This window comes from Amblyomma mixtum, chromosome 3 (genome assembly GCF_055824585.1).
Source record: "Amblyomma mixtum isolate Tamu chromosome 3, ASM5582458v1, whole genome shotgun sequence".
NCBI lineage: Eukaryota > Metazoa > Arthropoda > Arachnida > Ixodida > Ixodidae > Amblyomma > Amblyomma mixtum.
The window spans coordinates 417488422-417510481 of record NC_143014.1 but is presented as its reverse complement, the minus strand read 5'-3'; the positions used below and the strand labels follow the sequence as shown (position 1 = coordinate 417510481).

Below are 22060 nucleotides of genomic sequence, written 5' to 3'. Positions count from 1 at the left end.
TTGTTTTCATCGTGCTTTTAAGCGTTTCTTTCTGGCCATTTTTCGCAACCTTTGGTTTTTTGATGCGTCATAGATACAGCTGCGCAAATTCTTGCTGGCCCATCCCCTACCTTTTCCGCCTAAAAAAAATCTACTTGTCACACTGTTTTTGTGTTATATTGGTATCCCGTGATATAAGCTTTCATATGAAATGGACCTTGCCTAGCTTTTTTCGTCTTGTATCCTGACAGCTAGCTTTTCACTGTAAACAATGAAAACTTTCTGAGATTAGCTGAGCTTCTTGGTTCATTCATTCATTCATTCATTCATTCATTTTACCCTCAGGGCTTTCGCACTACAGAGGGGGTGGGACAGTGAAAAAAACAATACATAGATCAAAGTGAGCGCCATATATAGAACAATGTTGAAAGATGCTAAAAACAGAGGACAAAACATTGAGAACAAAAGTACAGAAGCTAAAAAATACAAGGATTAAAAAAGAAAACCTTATATAGTCTATATATGGGTAGACAACATATCACAATTGATCTGATTCTAACAGTGTGAGTAATTTGCTTTTAAAACGCGCAGCGTCGCTAACACAGGTGGTAGTGGGTGAAAGATTATTCCAGTCATGACATGTTTTAGGGAGGAAGGAATTAGAACAGGTCACTGTGCCGCAGTGTGGAACAGCTACTTTATGATTGTGGTCTATACGAGGCGAGATGAAAGATGGTGCGTTTACACAGATGGCTTTCAGGCAAGGATTGTGGCAGTGAATTTTATAGAAGAGGCAAATGCGTGAAAGCTTACGGCAAGTGGAGAGTAAGGAGAGTTTAAGATTAGATTTCATTTCGGTTACACTGGCAGTGGGATGGTAGTTTCCAACGATGAAACGGACGCTTCGATTCTGTACGGCCTCTAGTTTTTTTGTTAATGTGATGGCGTCAGGATCCCAAATCGAACATGCGTACTCTAGTTGCAGACGAATGAGAGTAGTATATAGTAGCATTTTCAGTGAAGGTGGAGAGGATGAAAAATTTCTGCGGACGTACCCTAGCATGCGGTTAGCCTTTGAAGTAATGAACCTGATATGAGCATTCGAAGAAAGGTAATAACAAACATTAACGCCAAGATACTTGTAAGACGAGACTGGATTCAGCTGAGCGTCGTTAATAAAATAATCTGGGCTTGTCTGCTGCTTACGGGTTAAGCGCGTGCATTTGCATTTAGCTATGTTTATTTCCATTTTCAACAATTGGCACCAGTCATAAGTTTAATTTAAGTCTGTGTGTAGCTGAACAATATCATCAGTGTTATTAATAACTCTGTAAATTACGCAGTCGTCAGCAAACAAGCACATGTTACATGAAATCTTTCAACGTAAGTCATTCATGTATATTAGAAATAATAACGGGCCAAGGACCGACCCCTGGGGCACACCTGAACGTACTGGCGCTGGTGATGAGTCGTGGTTATTGGTGAACACTGAGTACGGTTACTAAGAAAGGCACGAATCAAATTGAGTACATTAGGGTCAATGTTATGTGAGCTCAGCTTTAAAAGTAAAAGAGAATGACTGACTTTATCGAAGGCTTTTGAAAAATCTAAGAATAAGCAATCAGTAATGAGTCCAGAGTCTAAACAAACATGCAAGTCGTTAGTGAAAATCATTAACTGCGTTTTACATGAGAAGAATTTGCGAAAACCATGCTGTTTCGGAGTAAAATACTGCTTTGATTTTAGGAAATTAACAAGATTACTAAATAGGATGTGCTCTAGAACTTTACATGGGACGGGAGTAAGTGAGATGGGACGGTAATTATGTGGATCTCGCGTATCCCCTGATTTGTGCAGTGGGATTATTTTGCCAGTGAGCCAGTCGTTCGGAAGGGTGTGATGGTTTAAAGACTGCGAAAAGATACACTGTAGTATAATGGAACAATATCCTACGATACTTTTCAAGATTTTAGTACTGAGGCCATCGATACCACAATAGGATGACATTTTAAGTTAGTTAATATTGCCACGAATTCCTTCTGAGGAGATGACGATGGGATCCATTGGTAAAAAGTGATATTTTATGAGCGAAGGTAAGACGGAAGTGTCGGTGGAGCTAGAGAAGGCTTTGATAAAAGTGCTATTGAGAAGCGATGAGCGCAATTGGTCAGGAACTGGAACCCCTTCCAGGGTAAATAGTTGTATGGTGGTATTTTGTTTTCTTTTCACTGTGTTCCAAAGCTGTTTCGGGTCATTACTTAGCATAGCTGGAAGAGTCTGACTAAAGAAGGTAAATTTGGTTGACTTTAATGCCTTTGAATGAGCGACTGCAGCGGCTTTATACGCGGACCACCTGACTGCAGAGTGCGTGAAGCGAGCTGTCCTGAAAACAATTTTTTTCTAATTGGAAAGCTTATTAAGATACCTGTTGTACCGGGGGGCAGCACTGTTGCTATATGCCTTTTTGATGGGTATGTATTCATTTACGAGGTCAGAAACTCTAGATTTGAAGATCTCCCAGTTACGATGAACACTACGGTCGAGATAAGCACTCAAAAATTCATCTAAAAATAAAGACAGATTGTTATTAATAGCCTGGAAGTCAGCCTTGCTGTAATCTCTGATACCGAAGCTCAAATTGGGCTTATGCCGCACGAGGCGGACTTATGGTTGCTTGTCGGGGGAACTTATCACTCATCCGTCAAGGCAACTGTTTGGTCTAAGACCCTTTTCCCAAGCATTTCACCCTAGAAGAGCCGAGCACCAGGCCAGGGTAAATCTTGCACCCATTAAAGAAACCGGTGGGTACCCGGCGGCACTGGGGATCGAACCCAGCACCTCCCGAATGCGAGGCGGATGCTCTACCACAAGCCAGTCGCTACGTTTTCTACAGCTTCGAGACGCTTTCTAATATCGGCAATATCGCGTGTTGCCGCCTGTTGGTCTCGCTTCAACTCGGATAAGTCGTCACACATCGTAGCCTGGGCTGCTTCCATGCCAATGGACCTTTGACGTATGTCATCCAGGATTTTCGAAATTTCAGGGAGCGACGCATTCCCTGGACCAGGGTTACTCTCTATATCACCCCATATCAACAAAAGAAGAACACTGAAGGGTTGCAGCACTGCTTCTGGGCGTGGATGCAAAACTAAACACCGGTCATCAAATTTAAAACATTCATAAGGAAGTTCACTGACCTACACAGCTGCACAGCAATGGCGTCACCAGCGTGAGGCCATTGCTGCTGCGGTGCTTCCACGCCCACTGACAACGGTGCTCGAGATACTCGGTTTTGTTGCCGACGTCAGCGCCGCACCCGTTGTTGTCGATGTTCCTCCGGATGCCTTGTTTGCAGCGAAGTCTCCCAGCGCCACCACTTCATTCAAGCAGAGGACGCAACTTGGTAACGACGAGTTGAAGGCTAGCGCGTCAGGACCGTTGGGAAACAGATCCAAGGACAAGTCTGCGACGAGGCTCCCGCAGGCCGGAGCCGATGAAGGGCCATACCGGCAGGGGCCCAAGAAGGCACCGAGAAACAGCACAAATAACTGAGACCAGCGTAAGGCCATTGCTGCTGCGGTGCTTCCGCGTCATGAAAGAGGATTTACGTGTGTGCCAAATGTGGCAGATCACTACTGCAGCAAAACGAATTAGAATAAAATCTTTGACGTGATGGTGAAGAATGTGATCAAGCATTTCACAGAAAATGAAATGACTGCAGTGAGTGCTTTTGTGCCTCTGATGCCTCCTTTCTTGGATAGCAATTTCATGAGTACTGGAAAAGAGATGTGTGCTACGGTGGAAAAGATACCTGGGTGAAAAGTGCATCATGCTGCGCCATCTAATGTTTTTTTTCCGTAACGCAAGTGCAAGTACTTTTGGGGCACTGCAACAGCAACAACTGACTCTCTTGGAAAACTCCGGCGCTCACTCTATGCGACTGTTTCTCACCAAATAAGCACTATATCGGTCCCTTCATTACTAGGATCTTGTTGCTGCACTTCTCTTTGAGTAACTGTACTACTTGCGTCGCTTTGATACCCATTCTACTTATGCCCCTAGCACTGGTTGGTTTCTTAAAGAAATTTTAATCAGACATATATCTATGTTTGCTCATGCATGCACTTTTAGAAGAATACCTGAAGGTATCAGCATTTTCATTCATGTAAATAAAGTCATCTTTCAGTGGCAGGCCTGTTTGCTTTTATATATTTTAGGCTGTACTATCTGCTTGTAAAATTGGTGGTCCGTGACCTTCGGTGGCATTGTAGTGGCGACTTCCGGTTGCCGCTATTGGTTTTCAGTGTCCCTTCAGCCTACAGCCATCTAAGGGCACAGCATGCGGTAATGTACTGTCAAGCATAATTTTGTTTTACAATGGGGCTTCCCTCTGAAATTTACTGAAAAAAAAATGCAATGCAAAATAGGTAATTTAAACAAAAGGAAATGATGTGAGGCTTTGCAAGTATGGACCTTAGCCAAGGCTAACACAAGGTACGGTAAGGTCGTCCCTGAGGCAACGCGATACTGCCAAAATTAGCTGGCAATGTTGAAATGTTGCAGGGGTTACACTTACTGAAAGGAGAAAATTAACAAAGTACGGATGCTGGGCCAAGTCTTAAGGTGGTACTGGTGAATCACTGTGTTTTCAAGGATTGTTCTGCTACCGTATACACCTCTGCACACAGACTGGGAAGCTACCGGCAAAGCGTTGTTTGGTAACTGTCATCACTCATTACTTAGTTAAATATGGTTTGGTTTGGTTTATTGGGGTTTAACGTCCCAAAGCGACTGAGGCTATGAGAGACGCCGTAGTGAAGGGCTCCGGATATTTTGACCACCTGTGGTTCTTTAACGTGCACTGACATCACACAGCATACGGACCTTTAGAATTTCGCCTTCAAGAAATTCAGCCGCTGCGGCCGGGATCGAACCCGCGTTTTTCGGGTCAGCAGCCGAGTGCAGTAACCACTGAGCCACCGCGGCGGGGCACTTAGTTAAATATGGGGTCCTTCACTCCATGCAAGGACCTTGACATGAAAGCTACAAACTGCTGGAAATGAAAAGTTGCATGTAATTCAGAGATTTGCCCTCGGCCGTTGTTTATGAGATATTCGACGCATACCTAGCATACTTCCCTCTTCCCTGCATCTCTGGAGGTATGTGCATATATCATATAGTGTAAAAAGAAAGTTTTCCATCTTTTTCGTCTTTCGTTCTTCCCACAGTTAATGTATCCAACACAAGCCTAGCTAAACTCTCCGCTTTTCAAATTTCCACTTTTCTTTCGCTGAGGTGTCTAAAGCTACGCCCGACAGAGTGTTCATTCTCACTGAGCGTACGACGCCTGTAGCTGCCGGCCCATGGCTAAAGTGACGTCCAACATGGTCGTGGATGCTGCCATCCAGTGCACTATTGCTACTTGCAACACTCTTCTCTGCGAAGCATTTGCAAGTTCCATTCCACATATCACGACTTTCGAGGAGCTGCAAGGGGAAGTTTTCCCATTCTTATATCGCCGCCTGTCATTCAGATGAAGTAAGACAAGCCCAGCTCTCCCAAAAAATCTCACATATATATCTTCACACCCGGTTGTGTGTGCATGTAGCACTACAATCACTCGCACCAGCTCACATATGTTAGCAGCAAGCGACGCGGCGTACACCAGCATCTTGGTGCTTTCGCTCCAGTATTGTAATCTGTCGCCTCGTTCTGCTCATAATTTAAGCAAGTTATCACCAGCAGTGAAGCACAGCAGAATGCTTGCTAGATCGAGCGCCTATGCTGTGCACAGCACGCATATCCCTAGATGCATCTGTCCGTACTACATAAAAAATACAATGCTAGCTCTTTTTTACCACCAGATATAATAATCATTTTTAAAATATTTATATTATGCCTCACAGCCATGGCAAAAGCAATACTATGGCGAATTTATATACAGCAAATTATATTATATTTATATTTAGATATTTATAAATATTTATATTATAATATATTTAGATTTATATATTTATATTTAGATATTTATATATTTATATTTATATACAGCGGTGACGTAGGTGATGCAAGGACATACTCCACCACAATACAGAAAATTATTGTGGACAAGCAACCGCATAGCAGGAAGCATGTATAGCCTTTGTCTAAAGTTTGGAGTCCAAGGGGTTTTCTTTTGAGCCACACTGTGTCGTTCTTTATGGATCTCTCGCGCTACAAATTTGCTGGACATATGAAGATGCCTGTAACTGCCTCCTGCAATAGGTAGGACTTCCATGAATGCTCCTGGAGTCCCAATATAAAGCTTGGAAGTGAACCCCCTGGGCTCTGAACTTTTGACAAAGACTGTGCAGACCATTTCCGGGCTAACATTGACATTTCTGAGGGGAATACGAGGAAATTGCCTAGCTCGCTGCTTGATCTTTCAGGTAGAAGTTTTCACATATTGAGTGATTCGAGCTTAGCGTGAGCCAATGGGTCCCTCTCAGCCAGTGCCACACACCACACGTGTATTTGGAGCACCGATCCCGCACGCACACTCAGCTTCAACTAAGGGCAGCCGATTGTCGCAAGTAAACAAGCCTTCAAGTTCATGAAGCGGAGTTCGGCGCACGACAGAAAAGCACACATGTGCACCACGTTGCATGGAAATAGTCGGAACTAATTTTTCAGTTCACACACTCTAACAAAACGATGTGTAGCGAACGGTGCAACCGGAGAACAGGGTGTTTGTCATGTGAACAAGCAGTTCATTGCATGGCGCTCTCGGAGTACGTGTGCCAAACACCAGTTGACCCATTCCGGGCAGAGAGTAGACATTCTTGTGCCAAAGGTATGACTACTCCTGGTCAAATTCAAAGGAGCACGATGAGAGTAAATCGAGCAGACCACCGGGCAAGAATCAAATGGCCGGACTTTGAAAAACACTGTCAGATTTGCCCGGTGTATTTGGAAAAAAAAATGCTCCTGGTCCATCCGACGTACTGAGAGAACGGGGGGGGGATGCACCGGGCCCATCCGACGTACCTTTAGCAACAGCCTTTTCTCGCAGTCAGTAGCGAAAGCAAACCATACAAAAATTTCACTGCTCTATTTATTAACACCATTGTGAGTTGCATAGACAAAAGACTTAGCAGATGCATGCAATGCCAAAACATGTTGGAGCTAAAGAACATTGTTTTTTGACAGAACTCACAAAATGGGTGCTAACGTGAACAAGAACGCCTCATTGACTTAGTGTGCTAAAAAATTTGGCTGCAAAAGTGAAGCACTTTGGTTGCAAAGGCTTGTGTACTCACACCATGATTCCAGTCATGCTGACTGACACGATAAGAACAAACACCATGCTTGATACGCCACTAAGCCAGAGTGTCAAGCAAGGTACTTTCTTCCAGTTCCCTGATTTTTCTATGGATTCCCTCACTATCTGAGTCAAAATCCTCTGACCACTGAAGAGGCCGGAAAACACGGCGGCCAATGATAATGGACAGTATACCTGATCTGTTGACAGCAAAAAACTACATACCCAAACTTCAAACGCTGCAATCAAATCAAATTTGCTCTTATTTGAGGCAGCTGATTTCTTCTTGAAGAAAGTCCAGCTTCAATGCGACTTATGAAGCTATCTTTGCTTTTTATGTTCCATTTCTCTAACACTGCTGGTTAACAGCCTTTATTCTTCTGAGCAAACGTTGTTTCCACTAAGTGTGTTGATATTTGAAATTCTAGTTTTAAAGCGCATAGTTTCAAAAACTGGCTTAAATTACAAGACAATTGTGTTTCCACCAAATAGAGCAATGAAAAGAACCAGACATTGGACAAATATTTAAACCCTCATCATTTATCCTATTCTTACACCGATTAAGCACCACAAAATAGGGACCAGAAATCATGTATTATTGGCACAATTCATCCGAGGTACAAATTTGTTCAGGGAAAAAAGTTATGATGGTTTGACTTAACGCTTTCATAAGGGAACTGCTAAATGTTACCATGAAGTATGGTAGGCTGTACAATATTTTATGCATGTTCCGACACAGAAAAGGCACATTTCTAGCTAGAGGCTAATCCAGCTAGATGAAAAATTTCCTCACTGGGGGGATATCTCAGTTAACCTCACAAATGTGACCAACTTAACAGAGGCAGAGTGCAGTGCATTGCTGAGAAACAGAAGATTATGTGCAAAGCCGTGGAAGAGCAGCAGCCTGGGCTACAACATGAACGCAACAACCCAGCACATGCCACTGCAGCTAGCGTTTCAGCCACTTAGGGCACAAGGATAGCAAATTTTATAAGGCGAACATGGCAGGCAGGGTGAGCTAACTTGTAAAGGCGGTAAGCTTCTCGCATAGACCGGATCATGAAGTGTTTAGGTAACGATTCCTTTTCATCTTCCTTCTCCATTTTTACGACATATTTAATTTTAAGAATTTGTCTGGAGCGATGGAGTGTATCCATAATGTAATATTCTAAAATCACGTTGATGTCACCGTGCTTTTGCTTACATCTTGTGAATCTCTCCTCCGTGGACCATACGTCTTTTTCATACACCAGCTTCGCTTTTTGAATAGCACACCTCGTTGCCTGAGGAATGATGACCTGCACATCTAGCACAGTGAGGATACATGGCAGCACTGTCAGCAATCGGGAACATTCTTGAAAGGACGCCTGGTGCTATAAAATTTGGGATCTCGCAAGGCATTATGTAGCTTCGAAGCAGCTGCCTAGCGCGGCTCTTTTCTACAGCGGAGGTAGCTCAATAAAGGCTTCTTTAGAGTAGCGACCGGCACATTGAATTCTTAAGTAAAATCCAAATAAACACAAATTAACCCCACCGTTGTCGCCCAATTGTTACGGCACTCGGCTGCTGACCCGAAAGACTCAGGTTCGATCCCGGCCACGGCGACCGTGTTTCGATGGAAGGGAAATGCAAGGCGCCCGTGTAGTGTACGATGTCAGTGCTCATTAAGGAACCACACGTGGTCAAATTTTCCAAAGCCCTTCACTACATCTCCCATTGCCTGAGTTGCTTTAGGATGTTAAAAGCCATGAAACCATGAAACAAATTGGTCCTAAAAGCACGTGCAATAATATGCCTCGAGCCATATAAGTCATTGTGTTAAAACAATATGCAAAGCAAGTAGGGCCTTTAAATCTTTCATTATAGGAAAGTACACCTATTAACTCGGAAACTGCATCGTTTCAAATTTAGCCACTTAGATCAGCAGCGGCGGCCGCCGCTCCGCTAGCGCGTGGTGCGAGATCGCTGGCTGGATGACCGAAGCTCTCGGACCGGCATTTTGGCTATCTGTCGCTAAGTTCCTTTCCCCGGAAATCCTGCTACAATTTGGTGGAGGGGTGTCCGAGTGCACCCCTCTTTCGGAGGCGTCCAAGCATGCCGAGGAGTGCCGTCAGCTCGCTCGGTCGTTAACATCCGGCGAGCAGGGGCGTCAAAAATTCCGTTTCGACACAAGCCACACTGATGACAGTTTTCTACCCGGCTCTCTCGTCTGGCTTCACGTGCCGTCTACCTCACCTGGCCTTTCGTCCAAACTTCTCCCCAAGTACCACGGACCTTACCGCATCGTAGAGCGCACTTCCCCGGTCAACTACATTGTCGACCCGGTGACACCCTCCACAGATCAACGCCGACGCAGCCGCGAGACTGTTCATGTGTCACGCCTGAAGCCGTACTATGACCCGTGTGTGTTGTCATCTCCCTGACTCGCCAGGATGGCTTCGCCTTCAGCCCGGGGGTGATTGTAAAGAGGAAGATGAGCAGCGGCGGCCGCCGCTCCGCTAGCGCGTGGCGCGAGATCGCTGGCTGGATGACCGAAGCTCTCGGACCGGCATTTTGGCTATCTGTCGCTAAGTTCCTTTCCCCGGAAATCCTGCTACAAAAAAAAAATATATATATATATATATATATATATATATATATATATATATATATATATATATATATATATATATATATACATATATATAAGCCAGATAGTCCGAATCGTAGCTATAGTATACCCTCCAAATAAAGCCGCAACCACATACGCTGCCAGAGCTCAAGATCAAAGAAGCCCCAGCAGCAGTAGTGGAAATGCGATCAAACCATCACAACGTTCATCGCACAGTTACATGAACACAAGTCCTCATACTTACTAATAGTGAAAGAATGCTGACAATTTCTGCGAAGTACCATCTATGACGTCAAATCCATCAAATCTGCATGGCGACACATTCAAATCTATATATAAACAATGGATCCTTATATGGCCACTAAAGGGTTACATTGCATGCACATATGCACTCTTCAGCAAAACCTCGCCCCCAGGTCCTGTGATGCCGTGGCCAAATATATATGACCGCTATGAGCATGCAATGTGTATAACTTCCACCAGAACAGCCATACACTGCTACACAATCGCAGAAGCAATATAGTACCACCCTCTCCAACTCTTTTATATTAGTGACTGGGCACCATGCAATGCAGGTAGTACAGCCGTAATCTGTAAAGAAGTGGTTTCAGATCAACTCCAAAAAAAAATAGTTTTATCTGTCTTTCCTTTCTACAGATTTCTTTAGAGCGCTATTTTACCAGCTGCATTAACCAAACAGCAGAAAAGCAAAATTTCATTCCATAGTTGATTAGTTGTCTGGGTTCAGCAAACATTTTCTTACTTTTTAAAGATTGCTTTTGCACTTTGCCAGCATTTTCATAAAAGGGTCCTATGATAAAGTGGTATATACCTATAACTTCGATCATCACTGGATATGTGAGAAGTGCCAAAACCAAAACAAGGAAGGTTATCACAACTCAGTTAACAAGTGAGGTCACTACTTACCGCTGTGTAACTCCAAGCAGGGGCTTGTTTACTTGCGGTGCACAACATTGGAAGCAAAGTGTACGAAAAACATGAGCTTCAAAGCTTGGCATGGGTTGGTTCCGTGCATCACTGCCAGGGTGTCAAGGCATAGGGGGAAGCTCTTTGCAGTAAGGAAACCGCCTCCTGCACAAAACAAGTTTTAAATCAGGAATGCTCGCCCGAGTGCGGTACCACACGGAATTACACCTTTTGCAATGATGACTGATTGATTGATTTATGCGGTTTAACGTCCCAAAGCGACTAAGGCTATGAGAGACGCCGTAGTGGAGGGCTCCGGAAATTTCGACCACCTGGGGTTCTTTAACGTGCACTGGCATCGCACAGTACACGGGCCTCTAGAATTGCTCCTCCAAAGAAATTCAACCGCTGCGGCCGGGATCGAGCCCGCGTCTTTTGGGTCAGCAGCCGAGCGCCATAACGACTGAGCCACCGCGGCGGCTGCTCCTTTTGCAATGATGAAAGGAGAACATGGCATGTCCCCGATGTCCTCATCACTGGCAGATTCCTGGCATAAGAGGGAGTTAAATGCATATAAGAATTGTCTACTAAAGTAGCACCATGTGAAAGCTGCAACTTTAAACCAGTTAGAAATAAGCATATAGCAGAGCATAAGTATAAATAAGAGCAAAAAATGGCTGAGGCTAAGCTAAGGTTAAGCCTAGTCAGATGCGAAGCATATTGATGGCTAGTTTTGGTAATGCATGGCTTTCCTTGGTTGACGTTCATCCCGCTCTTCATCGGTCTCTGTGGCACGCTGAAGCTTTCGCTTCTCGTTCAAATCAGCCCTGCTTCTAGGCGGCATCCCAACACCTGGCCGCCTCGTAAGTGGCCGGAGAGCGAGGCAAGCTCAGCTTTATACCGCTGCTGTAGCGTCACGTGGTCAGCTGCAGCGCCTCTGATGTGGAGCCTCCACCGCCGCGGCCGACCGCGCAAGCCGGCAGCCCATCTCTCCTCTGCTGTGACGTCATGTTGTCACGTGGTCAGCCGCCGCGCCTCTGATGTGGAGCCTCCACCGCCGCGGCCGACCGCTCGAGCCGGCAGCCCATTTCTCCTCTGCTGTGACGTCATATTGCCACGTGGTGTCACGTGGTCACGCTAAAGGTCAATGGTAGCTCCACCGCCGCGCTCGACGGGCTGTAGTGTAGCTCTAGTAATATGCTTCCCATAAAAAGAGGCGCTCCATCGAGTGGTGTCAAGGGACTGTCCTAGCACTGCAGTTAATCCGGCTGACCGGTAGTGAATAACCTTGCACCTGCCAACCCCCTCAAATGTCACACTACTAGGTCACAGGGGATTATTTAACATAAGTAGAGCGCAGCTTGAGTTTTATCTAAGCCAGCGAGCAAAATGTTTGTAAATGGATGTTTTAAGTAGCATAGTGCGAGGTACTAAGGTGCGCAGTCGCCGTGATCGGCGCATTGCTGCGGAAAGTTCGCGCTCGCGTAGTGCATGCTGAATGGTGTACAGTTATCTCGAGGCCCCCATTTAACGAGTACAAGAACTATTTGCTAAAGAAGCACCAGAAAAACGCATGCAGCAGATATCGTATTCAACAACCACAGAGCCCGAGCAGACGCACGCGGCACGGTTGTGGTCGGGGTGTATGGATGGATGGTAGAGGCGTAACCCTTCGTATCGGGCGGTGGCTTGCGCCTCCTAGCCTAGGATTCCACCACCATCCCTTTTTCAATTTGTTTGTAATTTAATCTGTGTAATTTGGCCATCTTTCATAAAGTTACTCCTGCCTTGACCTCTTCCAAGGGCTGGCCGAAGCGATGGCGATTGCCATTGGAGGATCCGGAGTGAGCTCGCATGTCGAAGGGGCTCAAAAATCTGGAATGTCGACTCGAATGACATCAGTGCTGTTGGAAAACTTCCCTGTGGCAGTGCAAGTTCGGCATTTGGAACGCCCGTGTAGAAACTTTCGGCTGAAAACTAAAATCACAATGTTAAACCTTACAAAATAAACGCAATTACTGCATTACTTGCACCTGCGTGAATAAACGACGATAAAAATAAAAAGATACAACGTACACTTGTGATCCTTTCTTGGACGAGAAACGAAATTGAAAAGCCCGTGCTCTTTGTCGTGCTCCTCCGCTAACCAATCGCGTACTTCCCTGGCCTAAAATTTCCCGCGCTTACTCGGTTTTTAGGTGTGCATATCAGCAGACAAAGCAAAATTTGTGCCCACTTCACTTTCCCGCAAACTATAGCACTCTTCCCTGTTTCTCGCTTGTGTTCCTCTCTCTTCCGCGCGCTGTGCACCTTTTGTGAGACATAGTGAAGCCGCAGTGACGCATCGGTGGTAAAGCGGCTGTGGTGGCACGCTATTTCGAAAGAATAGAATTCGCTCTCCACTCATACGCTAGCGTGCTCTTGATTCTTTGCAAGTGAATTAGGACGCTCAAAACAAGTTATGGAGACTGCTAGTCTTGAGATCTGTAGTGGTAACTAAAGCTGCCCGTCCACTTAAGATTTTCCAAGTGCCCCGGCGATTTATCTTCACTGCCCTTTTCAACAGGGGTACAAGCCTGCAACAACACTTCCAAAAGACAATAAAAAGCGTATCATTGATTCCGGTAAAAAATTGGCAGGGGCTTAGCTAAGGTTAAGCCTGGATATCTCGAAGCGAAAAGCTGCGGTAATGCTTATAGTTTAGCTTATGGTTACGGTTGGTTATTGGTTATTGGAGTTTAGCGTCCCAAAGCAAGTCAGGCTGTGAGAGATGCCGTAGTGTAGGGCTCCGGAAATTTCGACCACCTCGGGTTCTTTAACGTGCACTGACATCGCACAGAACACGGGCCTCTAAAATTTCGCCTCCATCGAAATTCAGCCGCTGCGGCCGGGGTCGAATCCGCGTCTTTCGGGTCAGCAGCCAAGCGCCGTGACCACTGAGCCACCACAGCGGGGTTAGCTTATGGTTATGCTTTTTGATTTAGCCTATGGATATGCTTACGGTTAACTTATGGATATGCTTATGGTTTAACTTCCGGTTATGCTTATGATTTAGCCTATGGTTATGTTTACGGCTTAACTTATGGTTATTCTTCGGTTAGCTTATAGTTATGCTATACGTCTGCCTTGTGTAGTTATGAAAATTGCTTATGAATGATATATACCGTAAGTTATGCAGGATTATTAAACTTCTTTATCCATCATTGTTGGGCACGTTGAATGCGCACGCCTATTCTCTGGCAAGCGGTTATATAGCCGGCCTCCGCGATAAACACGCGCTTGAGGCGAACGTCAAACGATGACGCATAGCGCACGGCAGCGTGCGCCTGTTCTGATGGGCAAGCGCACCTTATATACCCCTCCTTCCAAATGCGCACTGCGCACGGCAGGAGCTAAAGGTCAAACGATGGCGAGGAGGAGAAGCGGAGGCGCACATGCGCAGTAGCCTGCGCCGTGAGTGACGTCAGTCATACTCCGACATACGCCGGCTCACGCGAAGCGCAGTGCTGACTAGCGTAGTGAAGCTTTTCGCTTCAAAATGTGCGCCACTTACCTTGTGTGCGAACGGTCTGAACGGTGAATGTCCCGGACGCAGCACTCCGGTATTATTCTAGCTTTCCGCTCATCACGTCAATGCCGCCAATGGATGAATGCAGGACCGCAGCAAATAGGACTGCAGAATGTGCACTGCTTCTCATTCTGCGCGCTAATATTGCGCTTAGAAATTTTTGACGCTCAAAATATGTGACGGGACTGAAGAAAGGTGGCAATGGTTTTTCGGATCACTTTTTTGTGCAATGGTGGTGCTCACGTGACCAAAGTTCGGTGAGATGGGGGTGTTGCGGCTCCAAAAACAGAAAATTACTTTTTTTTTCGTTAACGCGTTTCTGTTAAAGGCGTAATTATGACAACAGAAAATTTCCGCAAAAATACCTGCAATTTCACACACATTTCTTACTATGTCATTCTTGTGTTCACCCTGTCGCACTCCTGCGCCGCTGTTATGCCCAAGAGTGCAGTGTGGATCAGGTGGCCTCTGCGTGATCTCCACAGTCTGGCCACTCCTTTCCTACCCCTCTGCTCTCGACATTCATCCGCAACTGCGCGGAATGCTCCACATTCGTACCACGAACGCATCTTCTAGGCTAAATAGGCGGTCCTAATGAGCTAACGCCGGTGAATTTCAGTTTGCGCCCCACATTGCTGATTGCTGTTGCCCGCTGAATGAAATTGCCCGCATGCTATACAGTGTCAACATTTGGTCTGTCCTATGTTTCCAGGATTGCCGTGAAAGTGGGAAGCACTTTCCACGACCTGCGGGTGGTCAAAACTGTTCACCTGAATGAGCCAACGGGATGGGTGCACATTGCTATGCAAGACTTGGCTGGCCACCCTGTCCGCGCCTTCCATGTGCAGATTGCGGTCTTGGAGAACCACATGGATGGCTTCGACACCCGTCTGAGACAGATCAAGTTGTACTCTCCTGCTGCTCAGCGAGCCATCGTCAGTGTCTTGCCCGGCCTCAACTTCACGAGTCCGGAATGCATTGCCTTCAGCTGCATCCGCTGAGAGATCAGCGTGTAAGCATTATTGCACGATAGAGCATGATGGGATTTTGTACTGATTTAAGCAACTTAAAGCGGTTCGTTTCTGCACATGTGTCGTGTTTTCATACGTGATCTTCTCAATCCGGCTATTCTTGTCTCTACTCTTGCTCAAGGTCAAGCATAACTAACTGCACGGAAGAACCTAAAGAAGTCGTTACGTCGTTACTAATTTCTGAAAAGGAACAATGAATTGCTAGACGTGAGCAGTAGTTGTACACAAAGGGCTATACTTCGTGTCATATGACATGCTTGCTTGCTCCAAGCATTGTTCGTCAGCCTGTGTCTGACCACATATGTCTATTACCGTGAGCGCACTGCGCAGTTTTAACCAAAATTATAAAGGAGAGCAAACCACAATATTGGTTGTACTGAAGACAGTACTAACGTACCGCGCGTGCGTGTAATAGCCAGACCGACACAGTGAAACAGACTTCGCAACAGAACCTCATCTTCAGTAGTATTGTATTGCACTTAAGAACCTGACGGCAAAGAGGAGCGCCGGTTGAGCCAACACTGCTGCTCTGCTTTCGTAGTCCAAAGCGTTGCTCGGGAGGCCGCGGCGTATAGCAGCGCACGAACACTCGCTGGCGTTGAAGCAGCGGATCTTTTACGATGCTTCCGCGGCCACATCTGCCAACAGAAATAAAGTGAGCAAAAACGCCACACCTGAACCGCGCTTAAATGGTATAGCGTCTCGGCAGCTGGCAGGCGCTGAAAAATCTCGAAGAAGACATGGTGGTGGCCATTCTTCCCGGACATAATGATGCCCACATTACTTAATCTGCAGTCGCGTCCAAAGCCCTATGGTCGGTAAATAAGAGCGCGATTACTTTTCCCAAGCCAGGTTTAGAAGTTTATTCTTTTTAGACATTTCATGTGCACAGTCTTCCCTAGCTGGCCAACTAAGCCGCTTGTGCTCTGACTCCTCACGGGGACGCTGACCCGTCCCTGGTTCATGCATGCTATACGAAACCAGCAGCCTACAAGACCTGGCTCTCATCCGTATTTTGTTGCCAGCATCAGTTTCGCTCTACCGGGACGCCGACTGGATCGTCGGCCACGCATGCTATACGAGACCAGCACTGTACCAGCTCTGGTAAGGAGCTCCATACTGAGTGCGTGAGGAAGAACGTCGGACACCGCCGTATCTTAACAGCTTTCACGAAGGAGAAAGTGGTTGTTGGTTTCAACCAGGACCGCGGTTACTGTACCAGTAGCTTATTTGAGGATTGCATTCGTCGGCGGCAGTCACCTGAGGGACCACGAATGCGCATGAGTTATATGCATCGGCACTATAAGCCAGCACACTGAACTGCAATCCAGGAATGGGTATCTGAGACAGGAAATCAACACTTATGCAAGCATTCGTCGTCATATTTGCTTGCATTGAGTAGCCAACGTATGGAGCGCTCTTCGCAGCCATAGCTTCGGATTTAAGCTAAGAAAGGCAAGAACTGAGGTAAGGTACAAAAAGAGCGACTGGCTCTACCCGAATGGTTTTGTTTCTTTAGCCTGAAACGACAGCCGACTTTAATAATGCCATAGCTGGCTCTAAGAAAGGTCATAATGAGCTATTTATTGAACTTGCGATACTCTACCGAAACTAAATGCGGGTTAAATGCTCTCCAATGTTTCCGGACACCTTATTCCCGTTAAGGGGATAACTTGCGGCTTTCTTCTGATAGAGTGTTGCACCTAGCAGTGACTTATTTGTTTCAGGAGAATTTAGAGTCTTTCAGGGGAAAAAAACAAACTATGGGGCCGCATAATTACATACCTTAAGATGCAACGGATGCAAATTTATGAAGACACCCCAAGCACAGCGCGAGAGACTGGCAGTTAAACACGCGGGACGTTCGGCTGCGGCGGTGATGCAGAAGTCTAATGCACTGGCCAGTGAAGCTAATCATCTCGCGCCGCCGCGGGCTCGAAATCCTCTCACGGTCATTAAGTTTTCATTCATTAGTTGGTTGGTTGGTTTATGGGGTTTAACGTCCCAAAGCGACTGAGGCTATGAGAGACGTCGTAGTGAAGGGCTCCGGAAATTTCGACCACCTGGGGTTCTTTAACGTGCACTGACATCGCACAGTACACGGGCCTCGAATTTCTCCTCCAAAGAAATTCAACCGCCGCGGCCGGGATCTAACCCGCGTCTTTCGGGCCAGCAGCCGAGCACCATAGCCACTGAGCCACCGCGGCGGCCTCCATTTGTGGATAGACTGGCTGAATGTGTTTAAGAGGTCTAAGTAAGTAAGTTAGTAAGAGGTCTAAGAAATGCCTTCTGCCTTACTCTTCCGCGCATACGAAGCTTCTCAAACGAGCAATAGCTTTGGGCGCCTTGAACGATGCCCTCAAAAGATCGCGCCATCACCGACAGCAAGCTAGAATGGAATCTCAGCTGAAACGTCTTCGCGAAGCGGGTTTCCCGGATGCCTTCATTTTAGGGATCCGCTTCAAGCTCCTGAAAGATCTCCGCCTATCTAGCCTCCCGATGAGGCCACCCAAAGAAAGAGAGAAGATGGCTGTTATGCCTTATCTGCACGGGATCAGCCACTCGTTGAAGAAGATAGTAGGGCGTGCTGGAGTGAATTTGATCCTAACCGCACCCAGAAAGCTCATTACGCTTTGCAGAATGGTGCACGAAGATGCCCCTATATCAGCGCGGTGCAGTAAGAACATTGAAAATAAAAATGTTCACCACCTGTGACAGGGAGGTAATCTACGAGATACCGCTGTCATGCGGCGCTTCTTATGTGGGCCAAAGTGGACGCTGCATAAACGACCGTCTACGAGAGCACGCCATTAACATCCGCACGGGATACGGCAGCACGCTGGAAAAACACGTACCTGCCTGTCATTGCACACCTAACCTTGGACGAAGCCAGATTTTGAGGCGGTATAATCATCAGCCCAAACGTGAATTATATGAAGCATTCATCATAGATAGGAAAGGTGCGTCATGCGTTAGCACTCCATCGATGGCACTGACAAAAAAAAAGATTCAATATCTTGAATAACCATTGACAACACGATACGACAGGAGGATATCTTCCTCGCCTTCCTTTGGTTTTTGTTTTTTGTTTTTTTTTGTATTCCTTTCTGGTATTTATTGCGAGCAATGCAATAAACCATGCAGTTGTAAGTTCAGCGCTGTGTGTGCGCGTGTCTTCTTTCTTCGTCCCGTGTAAGCGCGCTGTTTTACGGTGGGATGATATGGTGCACCTTGTAAGAGTGGAATGGTCACAAAATTTCTACAGCAACCAGATGCCCTTCTCAAGATATGTCATGATGACTAAGCAATGCGAAAGACCACCCTCAAAGACAAGTTACCCTTCTAACACTGAGCTGGCCTCTCATGCTTCACGCTCATCCCTCCCCTTTTACTGTCATTGTGGGGCACATGGCTACAATACAGGCTCTTCTACTTCTCAGCCTGCACTGACACCTAACATCTCACTGATGTCTTAGCTGCCACTGCTCTTTTTAAAAGCAGCACTAAGCATGATTCAACTTCATATGAAATAATTTTAGTGATCATTAATACTATATGGGCTACCTTTGTGGACCAAACTGAACCTGTAAAGTAACTGCATGAGCCGCAAGAAATAAACATCTGACTGTTCAAGCCTGACCAAAACTAGTTCCATATGCCTGTCATTAAACCATCAACATAAAATGCCTATAGCTTACTGAATTTTAAAAGCACTAGTTAAGCAATTACATGTAGACATGAAATTCGTTTCATGAGCGTCCAGTGAATTTCCGCAGCAGGACAAATGTTGCTCGATTTAGATGGTGACCTTTTTAATGTTTCTTGTTTTCCTTTCTTGAATAAAAATTTACAGATGCAAGTGGATGCTGGTGCCACATCTGATTGGGGCTGCTGTAGTTAGTATACAGAAGTATCAACTTGCTAAACATTCTACACTGGTGAATCAATATATGTGCATGCTACCCCGCATTTCAGATTTCATAAGACAGAAAATTTAGGTGCTTTCATCTTTCCACTGTATGTCAGCGTACAAACACCCTAGACTGGTCATGGTTCCGCTGCAGGCGGTCCAGCAGGCACTGCTGGACCGCCTGAAGAAAACATCACAGACGTCTCCTCTCCTTGCAAAGCCGGCATAAATGCACGCAATGACGGCAAAACACAAGCTTGATATTTACCTAGTAGAGATTAAAACACAATTCAGACTAGTGCACTAGGAGCAACATTTCACACAATTTATGCTGAAATTAATACCCTCAGCCTCGAAGCATATCAAATAAATAATTAGATTATTCTTTTGTTATGCAGACATGAAATATGGAATCAATTTTATCCATATTTATGGCAATATAGCTAGCTACCACTTAGTGCTTGCGTTTAATGTGCGACAAAGATAAACAAAATGCAGTTATTTCTGGCGGTCAAGTTCCTCATCCTGCCTATGCCCAAACCAGGTTAAAAGCACTACCCACTGACCCCCAGTTTAGTACTGGGCCAGCTACAGCCATCCTATAACCCAGATTTCATAATCTCGTCTGCAATGTTTACCTTTTTTTGGAATATATTTCAGATGTAGTCATGGACCATTCATCACGTGTCCTCCGCACCATAAGTATTGCTCATTTCTTCATGATTTAAACCAGAATATCACAGTCGTGTTTTTCCCCTGACTCGCACTACTCTCTGTCTCGTAACGTTACACGCACTGCGCTGTCCTTAGGTAAATTTCAAGCCTTCTCAACATGGCTGCTGCCTGCAAATTTCCCATTAACATCATAAATAATGATTTAAGAACAACATTCCCGTATGCTTTGTTTGGTTTCAATGACTGTTGGCTACCTTCCTATTTATGTTGTAACGAGCTCCTCATTTCTATACCCTTCCCTGTTCTTTCCGTCATTAGGTTATCTTTGCAGCTTGAAAAACGGGCTATAAACTTCCTGCGAACTGAAAATGTGCACGGTGGTAGGTTAAGGACTCCGCAACAATGTCACTGACAATTATAGATAGTGGACATGGTTTATTGGTTTACTGGGGTTTACTGGGGCCCAAGGCAACTCAGACTATGAGGGACGCTGTAGTGAAGGGCTCTGGAAATTTAGACCACCTGGAGCTCTTTAAAGTGCACTGACATCGCACAGAACACGGGCCTCTCGAATTTCGCCTCCATCGAAATTTGGCCGCTGCGGCCGGGATCGAACCCGCATCTTTCGGGTCAGCGGCCGAGCGCCGTAAGCACTGAGCCACCGCGGCAGGGTACAGAAGTAGACATGATTCCGGAGTGCTGCTGATGACTTTCCATATCTTCCTCAGCTGATGAGCACGCATTGTGTACTTCAGATGAGAGCAGCGTGGACCCTTCCAGTGACAGGGTGAGATGGCACTGTTGGTACAGGTGTTACCGCCCTTGGAGGGATGTCTTCAGCGGCGTTCTCAACGAGTGCAATGCTAGCCACATTGCTCACTTCAGCAGCTGTTGACAAAAACGTTTGCGGTTTTAGACTTCCCGTTTAGCAAGTTCATTTTTTCTTGTTTCATCATACTTTCTCATCTTTTTGTTTTTGGTCTTTTTAGGTAATTTATCTAAGCTCCACTAAGAACATGAACATATGTAGCTAAAGTTCACATTTACATTGTGATGCAGACGTTAGGACCATTAAAGAAATGGAGTTAGTGTAAAACTGCATTTATACAAACAATGAGGAATGTAATAAAGATGCAAAATTTTTAACAATTGCTTTCCCAAAAAGAAGTCTCTTTTATAATGCACCTACGTATTTTTAAGACACTGGACCTTACGAGAAAAAAGTAACAACTTACAGGCTGTAGAAAGTGGTATCTAGATTAAGAAGTAGGCATACTTCCATAAAGAACTAACCTGGAGCTCAGAGGCATTTCAGAAGCTGCTCCGGCAGCTTCATGTTTAACTGCCGCAGCTTGGAATTTTCTTTCTTGAGGGCTTCCAGCTCCTCTTTGAGCGCATTGCTTTCTCTGTGTGCCACAATGTCCTTATTGGCACTTCTTTTGGCAGCCTTCCTCAAATCTTTCACCTTTCTTGTTGACTAGAATTGAAGCATAGGCATAACCAATATAAATGCAGCAAATGTGTATCATGTACAAGTAATTACACTTCGTATATAATCAGCATACTCGCATTTGTTTGCACACTGCAAGGAGTATCACCCACTTGCCACAAGTACATTAGGCGTTTGCTCATCCATAACACGATACTGTTGGCCGCAAAAGTTTGCAGGATCTGCGATACATGGCGGGGCGAAGCAAAACTGTATTGCTGCACGATCTGCCATAAGAGATATGAACATAGTATCCAGGCTCATGTGAACCCCAACACCACGCTTTGTGGTGGCAGATGGCACAGCAATGCAGTTTCGCAGATCCTGCAAAATTTTGTGCTTGACAGTTCATGCTCCTGATACATGCTAGGAATAATAGCAATGCCAGAAGGAGTGCATATGACTGTATATATGACTGCATTCAGGCTAACAATCTGCAGGTCTACAAATGGCAGCAAGTTCCTGTACGGAGGTCTCCTTGAAAAGATTCAGCAGTGCTTCGATGTAACTGTGTGACTGTCAAGTCCTTCACTACTCTGAGCTAAAGCTGCTTCTTACTTGGTCAGTCTT

General features: G+C 45.6%; 1 protein-coding gene and 1 pseudogene across 2 annotated transcripts in view; both read left to right on the top strand.

Annotated features, from left to right (window-relative positions):
• Positions 1–15470, top strand: part of LOC149357780 (uncharacterized) — a 78178-nt gene extending 62708 nt beyond the window's left edge. For both annotated transcript variants that reach the window (XR_016291888.1, XM_089584922.1), the window contains one exon: positions 15098–15470. The gene's annotated coding sequence lies outside the window, so the exon portion shown is untranslated. The remainder of the gene's footprint in view (positions 1–15097) is intronic.
• LOC149357781 (anaphase-promoting complex subunit 10 pseudogene) lies at positions 14587–15386 on the top strand (annotated as a pseudogene).
• Positions 15471–22060: the final 6590 nt, after the last annotated feature.